The 8515-nt window shown below is 34.0% G+C and overlaps 1 long non-coding RNA gene across 2 annotated transcripts; it reads right to left on the bottom strand.

Moving 5' to 3' along the window:
* Positions 1 to 5155: 5155 nt before the first annotated feature.
* LOC143594669 (uncharacterized) lies at positions 5156 to 7369 on the bottom strand. Of its 2 annotated transcripts, none has more exons than XR_013146377.1 (3): positions 7246 to 7369; positions 6236 to 6302; positions 5156 to 5560 (listed from the first exon to the last, which is right to left on the bottom strand). It is a non-coding gene; the product is annotated as an uncharacterized LOC143594669 (long non-coding RNA). The 2 variants fall into 2 exon arrangements; XR_013146376.1 differs by having other exon boundaries at positions 5156 to 5348.
* Between the last annotated feature and the right edge of the window lie 1146 nt (positions 7370 to 8515).

The raw sequence follows: 8515 nt of genomic DNA, 5'->3' as shown, positions 1-8515 counted from the left end.
CAAACTGTGCCCGAAGCAACACTTAACCATTATCATTACTCGAGAATAATCTTATATGTTCATTGTATGACCGGTACATCAAAAATTCATTTATGCATCATCAATCACTGATTTGCCCTTGCAGAACCTGCTTGAATATTCAATTTGCATTTGCTACAACAAACAATGATAATATTGCCTTTAGTACCTGTTCATTCTTGACTTGTACCTTCTTCATACCAGTTTGTACCAACGGCAACGTTTTCCAACATACCATATCATGTTTATGCAGCACACTTATCAAAATCAATATCGAGCAAACAAAAGCCTAATTCTTTCAGATCGAAAAAGTAGTTCCGAAATCTGAAAAGAATCGATGAGCAATATCCAGGTCATCTCGAACTAAATAAAAGAAATCTATCTTCAATCTTATTCACAGCCTTTTCAGATATGGAAATCATCAAATGAATAGAGTTGCCCTAAAATGAGCCAAATAACACTGTTACATCAGATCTGGACCATTCTGACCAAATAAACATGAAATTGATGTTGGATCTCCAAACGAGTCATCAACCCAAACATCAATCCATATACTTTTCTCCAAATCATCAAATAATTTCGAAACCCCCAAAAATAATTTCAATGAACTTCATCATTTAACGTCCATGGTGGATTCAAGAGTGAAATGAATCTGTTCAGCGGTTAGTCTGAACGATTCGGTAACCCAGGCTTTGATACCAATTGTGAGAACCAAGCCCCGGTGCGGAAGCGTGAATAATCGGTATTAACGGTGTGGAGCTTGGATCTAGGGTTGAGATCGAATCTCACTCGTATTCACTCTTGAAAGATGTTTGGACGGATGAGGTGTATTAGGAGAGAGCCTGATTTGATTAACAATCAATAATAGGATGAACAATTGTAATCAAAACACAAAAGATAGAACTGGTAGTATGAAATATTAGCCGAATGATTCTCATTAACATGAAACACTCATACATACATTCATACATACATTCGATTAAGAAATATCAGCCGCCACCAGGAGAGCTCATCTTGAAGGCGGAGACTCTCTCAAAGGGATACAACCCTAAATCTCACACATACACAATACACTCACTCATACTAGACAAATGAATATAAAAACATCTATTTATACTAGTCTAGCATGACTTGGTCTTCAAGCCATCCACCCTTGGTTGAGATCAAATAATATATTTTTCACCCAAAAATTAATTCGATACGTCGGTCTAAAATATAAGTTCCAACAAAAAATAGTCTTGTATCTTGCTTAAATATCCAAGATCTATCAATATGTAGCTTGGTTTGCCTTGGATCCTTTCTCTCTAGCTCACGGCCATAAGTTTGTTGGTGAATGTGTGTGTTTTGAGTGTGTAGAGAATAATATGGAGAGATATGAGGGTTTTAAGGAGGTTTAAGGGAGTATTTATACTCTCTTAAGCCCATGGACCTAAGGCTCATCCCATCCCTTATTCCATCTTTTCCCACCTAAGTCCATACTCTTTATTATATTTAATCTTAATTAAATATTAACACACATTCAATAAATATAAATTCCTTCATTTATTTATTATAAATTTTAGGATGTTACAATTTGGACGAGAAAATCAATATATGAAGGTTACCATCTAAATCAAGAATCCACTTAACTATTCTTTGATCATTAAAATTATAAATATGTGATTAACTTGCTTTAAGAATATAAGATAGAATTACCCCTCATTCCTAAGTGAATTACCCAATGACATAAAAGAAAGTAGAATACATAACTTCATGTCCACCACAAAAATGTCAATTTAAGTAAGCAAGTAGTTTTAGTGAAGTATAAAGATTAGGATTGACTTAGATTTATCAAACACCAATCCTAACAACTTTAGGGAATTATAGTTTAGCCATACAACCCCCTTGGTTGATTTAAGTAGATTATAATTACACATTCCGTTAACATATATATGATGTCTTTAATGGCAACCTAATCAATCGTACTTAACAATTTTGTTTTAGAATTACCAAAACTAGAGAAATTGATCATAGCATGTATCTAATCTTTTCAATGTCCAACACAAGGAAATATGTTTTGAATAAAATATCAAGATTTTCTTTTTACCATTCCTAGTCCCCAAGAGCATGAGTGAATCATGAATGATTATAAAGATTTGTTTTATAGATATTAATCATCAATCTTGATTTAATGGATTATGATGATAATTCATCAAAGTATACTTGAAAATAATCATTGCTTCACAAAACTAAATCACATATTCAATATAATAATCAAATAAAGTTAAATTTCATTATAGATTTATATGGTAAATAGAGGTTTAGCTCATGATGAGCATGACAATGAACATCAAAGAAGATATCAAACACATGATTAAACTAGAACAATCTAACCAAATTGGTGATGAATCTTTTTCAATGGTGATGGATGATATGATGGATGCCTCCAAGCCTTCAAACTCTTCAATGGATCTTCAATTCAAGTTTAAAATGAGTGTCTTTAAGTGATAAACTCGTCCAAACCCTCTCCAAGCACACCCATTGCACTAAGACATGCAATCTATTTATAAGCTGTCAGGTCTACTTGACACGGCCCCGTGGTGATTGGGCACGACCCCCTGGTGAACTGTCCAGGTGCATTAATTGCTTGTCAGATCATACATATGATGGTTTTCCAAGGGGGCGTGGTACTAGAGACACGAGGTGTGTGTTTTGGATGCCAGATTCTTGTATTTTATTTTGTCTTATTTGGTTACGGTGACCACGGGGGTGTGGTACTTTAGGTACGGCCCCGTGATTTTGGTTTCTGAATTTTGTCTTTTCTCCTCAATTTTTGTCTTATCTTGGAAAGGTGACCGCGACGGTGTGGGACATGAGGAAAGAAAGAGGATAAAAGGAAAAGTTGCGGCTGAGCATGAAATCCAGTTGCAGCCATTAAAAAGAAAAGAAGTGGAGTCGAGTGATGAACTATTATTTGTTGATGAGTCTGCAAATGTGGAAAAGAATAGACATGATCAAATGATACATGAATGGATCCAAGGAGACATTCTAAATAATTATTTGACTAAGAAGGAGATGGATGAGCAGAGGGTAATGATGGAAGCGTTTGAGCTGAAAAAGAAAATAAGTGAAGATAAAGAAGAGGTTAAGTAGGAGGTGATTGAAGGATTGTTGTTAGTGCAGCAAACAAAAGATGCAGACAATGCTATAAACTTGGTCATCTATAAATTCTAACAAAATGAGACTCCTGAACAAATTGTTTCAATTGCTAAACCTGGGAATGAAGAACCTAATAAGCAATTGGTAACAGATCTTGATGCAAAAAAAAATACAAATTGAGATAATCAAGAAAGCAAATGATCAGGCTATTGAATTTTTATTAAATGAGATAAGGTCAGATGAGAAAAGTTGGCCAGTTGATTTGATAAAATATGCACGAAACAGGAAAAGATTTGGAGAAGGAAAGATCCTTGAGGAAATGATACCAAAGAAGAAGAAGGGAGTGATAAATGTTGTTCCACTGCAATCTGTTAGGGATGAATATTATGATGTGAATGAACCACATATTGAAGCTTTGAATGATTTATCTGACATGGAAGATGATGAGGAGGGTGAAGAACTGAAAGACAAAGAGGATAACATGCTTCTCCTCAAATAAACTTGACTGAGGTTCATATGGAGAATATAAAGGCCAGACTTGATGGATTGAAAAGAGAAGATCCAACGATTATAAGTCTAATGGCCCAAGGTTTTAGTTTTGAAGAATTTGATGAACTTAGTAAAGAATACCTTGATCTATTATTTGAAAAGAAGGGGGAGGATTTGAGAAAGATCAGGGACAAAAAGAAGAGACTTACAAACAGTACCTGACTTATCTCATACTTCATAAGTACACTGAAAAACATTTAAGATATATGAGCTTTGAAGAGTTAGAAGATCTATACAACGCTACACAAGTAAAAGAAAAAGAGGAAGATAAGAAGAGAAGAAGAGAAGAGAGAGAAGGAATGTTGAACAATTAAAAAGAACTTATCATTTTTTTAGCAGATTTGGTGTTAAATGCGGATTTTTCATTGAACATGGTTATGATTATGAGATTGTGGACTCTATGAGAAGAAAGGAGGTTAAAGAAAAGTTTAAGAAAATCTCTTAAAAGCTGAAGGCTGAAGCTGATGCTGCTTCTGAGCAATTAAAACAAAGAAGGATAAGGGATATGAAACTAGAAGGGGGGGGGGGGACAGGATAAGTAAAGAAAAGGTAGATAGGGCCAGAGTGTGGTTGGCAGAGGAGAAAAGAAAGGAATTAACAAAAGATAAAGAGACTCTTTTGGAAAGATTGATGGAAGCAAGGGGGATGGAGATAATGTAAAAGGTATGATTGTTGATCAGAAGAAGAATTTATATGAGTCAGCATGTAACATTTGTCATTTTCGGATTTACTTGTATTTGTATTATATCAAAAACCCGACCCATTTTGATCTTTTGGATCCGTCATTATTAATGAAATATTGGGTTTATGTTCGTTTATGTTACACAAGTGTCGGATTAAGAATATATCTTTTTCGGTACGTTAAAACACCTCTTTATGACTACAAACGACTTAAAACGAACTTCGGGTGGGGGGGGGGCTAAATTATCAATTATCAAAAGCTGGAACCAACCCCCCCCCCCCCCCCAGGGACGTCGCGCCGCGCGGCCACTCTCTCCTTTGAGGCCGCGCAACGCCTAGCCAAACATGCAGTCACAAGTTCGTTTTTTGTTTGTTGTTTTGTGCACTGTTGACCATTTTAACCAATTACATGCAATTTTACCTCTTATGAATGAACCATATTTCTACCACTATAAAAGCAGTGTCCCATGCACCATTTTGATGGCTCTTCTTCTCCAAAATCTTTTTCAAACAAACTTCTAAGCTTCAACCTTCAAGTTCTTTCTTGTTTGACTTCGAAGACTCAAACAAGAATCATTCATTGTTTCTAACTAACTCCATATAATTAAATATTGTTATTAAAACATATATATAATATATACCCCTTGTTTCCTTCGGCTTTCACTTTTCCGGTGTAACACCCTAAATTTATTAAAGACTCCACGACATTTAACATGCAGAAAAAAAAACAATACGGTCCCAAAAATCTTTCGTTTTAATTATTACTTATATAAAATATATTCCATCAACCGAACCCCACTTATAAAGTTTACAACAACTTGACTTTTAATTTAAGACAATACATATATAAAAATCTGATTAATTGTACCCAATGAAATAAAGGAAATCCAATTATTGAGATGTGTGTCTTGATTCGTCTCGAGCACTTGATCATTTTTCACCACCTAATCCGCGATATTTACCTAGCGCAAAACAACGCAAGATATTAGTATAACATGTACCTATAATCCCTTTTGCAACTTAATACAAGCGTCAACTCGAATATGTGGAGGAGCCAAACTTTAAGCAAAAGGAGTACACCATCTTATGTTACTTTGGATGCAGACTCACAACCTCGATTACATATTCACATCGTGTACAACTTGTTCATCTGATCCCGAGAGAAAACTCGTACCTGTTTCTAAACAAGGTAATCACATTAAATATGATAATTACATAACCCACAACCCGGCCGGTTTACAATCTACTATATTGCTCTCATGATCTGTTACTTAAAAATCTATTCATAGTGTTCAATAATTGTTAAAAACCTCGTTCGACTAACATGCCACCAAAAACTATCACGAGCGGTTCATTAATCTAAATGACCAAGATACACATATACGTATTATTCATATATGATTATTAATAACAAGTCAAAAGTAACTGTTCAGCTACACTATCAATATTGGTCCTTCATTAACAGGTCGATACTTTTAATTAGATATACCACCCATGTGAACACAAACAAATTACCAATCTCCTAACTAGTCACATTACAAGTAATCTATTTTACTACTTTGATTTCCATTAATAGCATAGGCAAAATAAAAGTCAAAACGTAGCATTGCAATACAATTATAGTGTAAGATCCGTTTACTAACACATGATAAAGCGACTTACACTTTTGGCGGGTCAAAATGACCCCATCTCCCTTATGAAGTTAATATAACTAAGTTCTTTCTAAATAAGTCGAAACGACCCATTTCCACCACATATAAGGATATATAAATCAAAACACTTAAAAATTCGGATTTGACATTTACAAGAAAGTATAACTAACATGGTTTTAGATGTAAGATAAACTTACCTTTTCCCGTAGGAGCTTGATTACGCGACGTCCGTTCAACTAGTTGACCTCCAAGCTTGCTTCGTACCTAGCTTGTTAAAGTGTCAACTTTCAACATTTAGAATACATAATGTGTACAATGAAATCACTCTACAATAGTATTCTTTCATATAAAATCCAACATACAAAGTTCATCGTTCAATATTCAACATGTGTGACATGTTATTACAATTTCTTGCATAACCCTTTATGCTAGTATTTGTAACCCATAAAACACCCTATAATAAATTAGCATAACCAATTATATTCATATTCAACAATTCATATTATACTTCGAACGTGTTTAAATATTCAGTTTTAACTTATTTTTCTAAAAAGCTAGTTCATGTGAAATACTTTCTGCGCAGCTGTAATCATTGGCCAATTTGACCTAGTAAACGACCAGAATTTTCCTTGTTCTAAAATTCTGCAGAAAATAGACTCCACAAGGTTTCCAAGCATATAAAGAACACCCAAAACAAACACTTGGTTGATTTTATACAATTTATACAAAACAGCCTAAAATCAGTACAAAAGCTGCGAAAATTTAAGTTAGTGTTTCTTCCCCAATTCAACCCAATGACATATACAACCCCAAAATCCTGATTTTTAACGCAAATCAAATATACATAAAAGTTTAGGAACACCCGGTACAACAATTATAAGGTACAATATGTCAACACTATCAAACGTATTAAAACTTTAGTTGAGACATTTTATCAAACACCTTATAGGCATAATTATGTCTTACCAAATTAACAATTACAAAGGTGATTACAAACCCCCCAAATAACCAGTTCCATCATCTCAACCAAATTTATATATCACATATATATCAACATGCAATCAAATTTCAAATTATATGCATAGTTTATTCATAAAATGGAAGGAACCACAACACTATCAATTCTATGCTCACTGATTTTAACTCCTAGTTCATCATATATGAACCATCCTTATTAATTTAAGAAATAGGGTTTAAATCGCCATACCTCGGTTCTTCCTATTAGAAATTAGCATCATTCTCTTGATTATAGCTTCAATCTCAACATGCACAAGGTTAATCTCAAGATTTCCACCCCATTTTGTGTTCTTGCTCTTCCGATTTCGTTCGAAGAGGGTGTTTGGGATTCCTTATTTCCTCCAACTTATAACTTATTAACTTTTTAAAAAGTTAATAATGTGTAAAAGGTGTTTGGCAAACATTAAGGACTTATGGTTTTTAACTTTTGGCCAAGGCAAAATATGAGGATTTTAAAAAGTTATGATTTCCTAACTTATTAACTTAATGTTTATAACATTCTCATTAAACCCTTCACATATTACAGACGACCTGCGCATCTTTACTTCTATCTCCCACCTGCATCTTTAACTTCTCCATCTACCACCTGCATCTCTGCAATATCTTTAATTATCTCTTTACTTCTCTGTTCAACAACCGCCTACACCCCACTACATATAATAAACCATATACACAAGTCTCTGCCACAGCCATCTTCCTCATTTCAGCTCATCCCTACCAGGTTTGCTTAATTTTTTGATTTCATGAATAAATTAACTGCCATGTGTATTCCATCCCGATGTTTCATGCTCTGGTTTTTGTGTTTACAAAGTTAGGGTTCTTCATGTTCACTGTTAGTTGTTCAATGTCACTGTTATATTACCTAAAAGCATCATGAATAGTTTAGACTTTTGATTTATAATTCAATTAGCATGAATCTTGTATAGTTGATGAGATTTTGTGGCAGCTTTGATTTATTTGAGCTTCTTTAATTTGCAAAATTTAATCATGCCCGCCACATGTTTGATGAAATGTCTCAATGAAATATTAATGTTAAAAAGAATGTGATTTAAGTTATTGATAATGATATATTAGTGTTAAAAAAGAATGTGATTTTGTTACTTTTTATTTGTTTGATTTTTTTTATAGAATCTTGGAAAAATCTTGTGAATTTGTATGGGGCCATACAATGTCAATTTAGTATTGCATTAATTTGTTGCTATGGATCAGATAATGGAAAAATCCACTAAAAAGAATAAAACAAAGTTCTTGTGGTCTAATGATACGTTCAAGGAGTTTATCGATGCGTGCTTGCTTGAACTTAGAAAGGGGAATTGACCGGGTACACACTTTACTAGGGCCGGGTGGGAGAATATAGTAAAAACCATGCAAGAAAAAACAGGTGTAACCCTTGATCAAAAACAAGTTAAAAGCAAATGGGATGTCATGAAGAAAGAATGGAAGCTTTATGATCGCTTGAA

The sequence above is a fragment of the Bidens hawaiensis genome, unplaced genomic scaffold (genome assembly GCF_021521415.1).
Source record: "Bidens hawaiensis isolate Kalapana, Puna unplaced genomic scaffold, B.hawaiensis_p1.1 tig00044058_1, whole genome shotgun sequence".
NCBI classification, from domain to species: domain Eukaryota; kingdom Viridiplantae; phylum Streptophyta; class Magnoliopsida; order Asterales; family Asteraceae; genus Bidens; species Bidens hawaiensis.
This window is presented reverse-complemented; position numbering and strand designations above follow the sequence as displayed.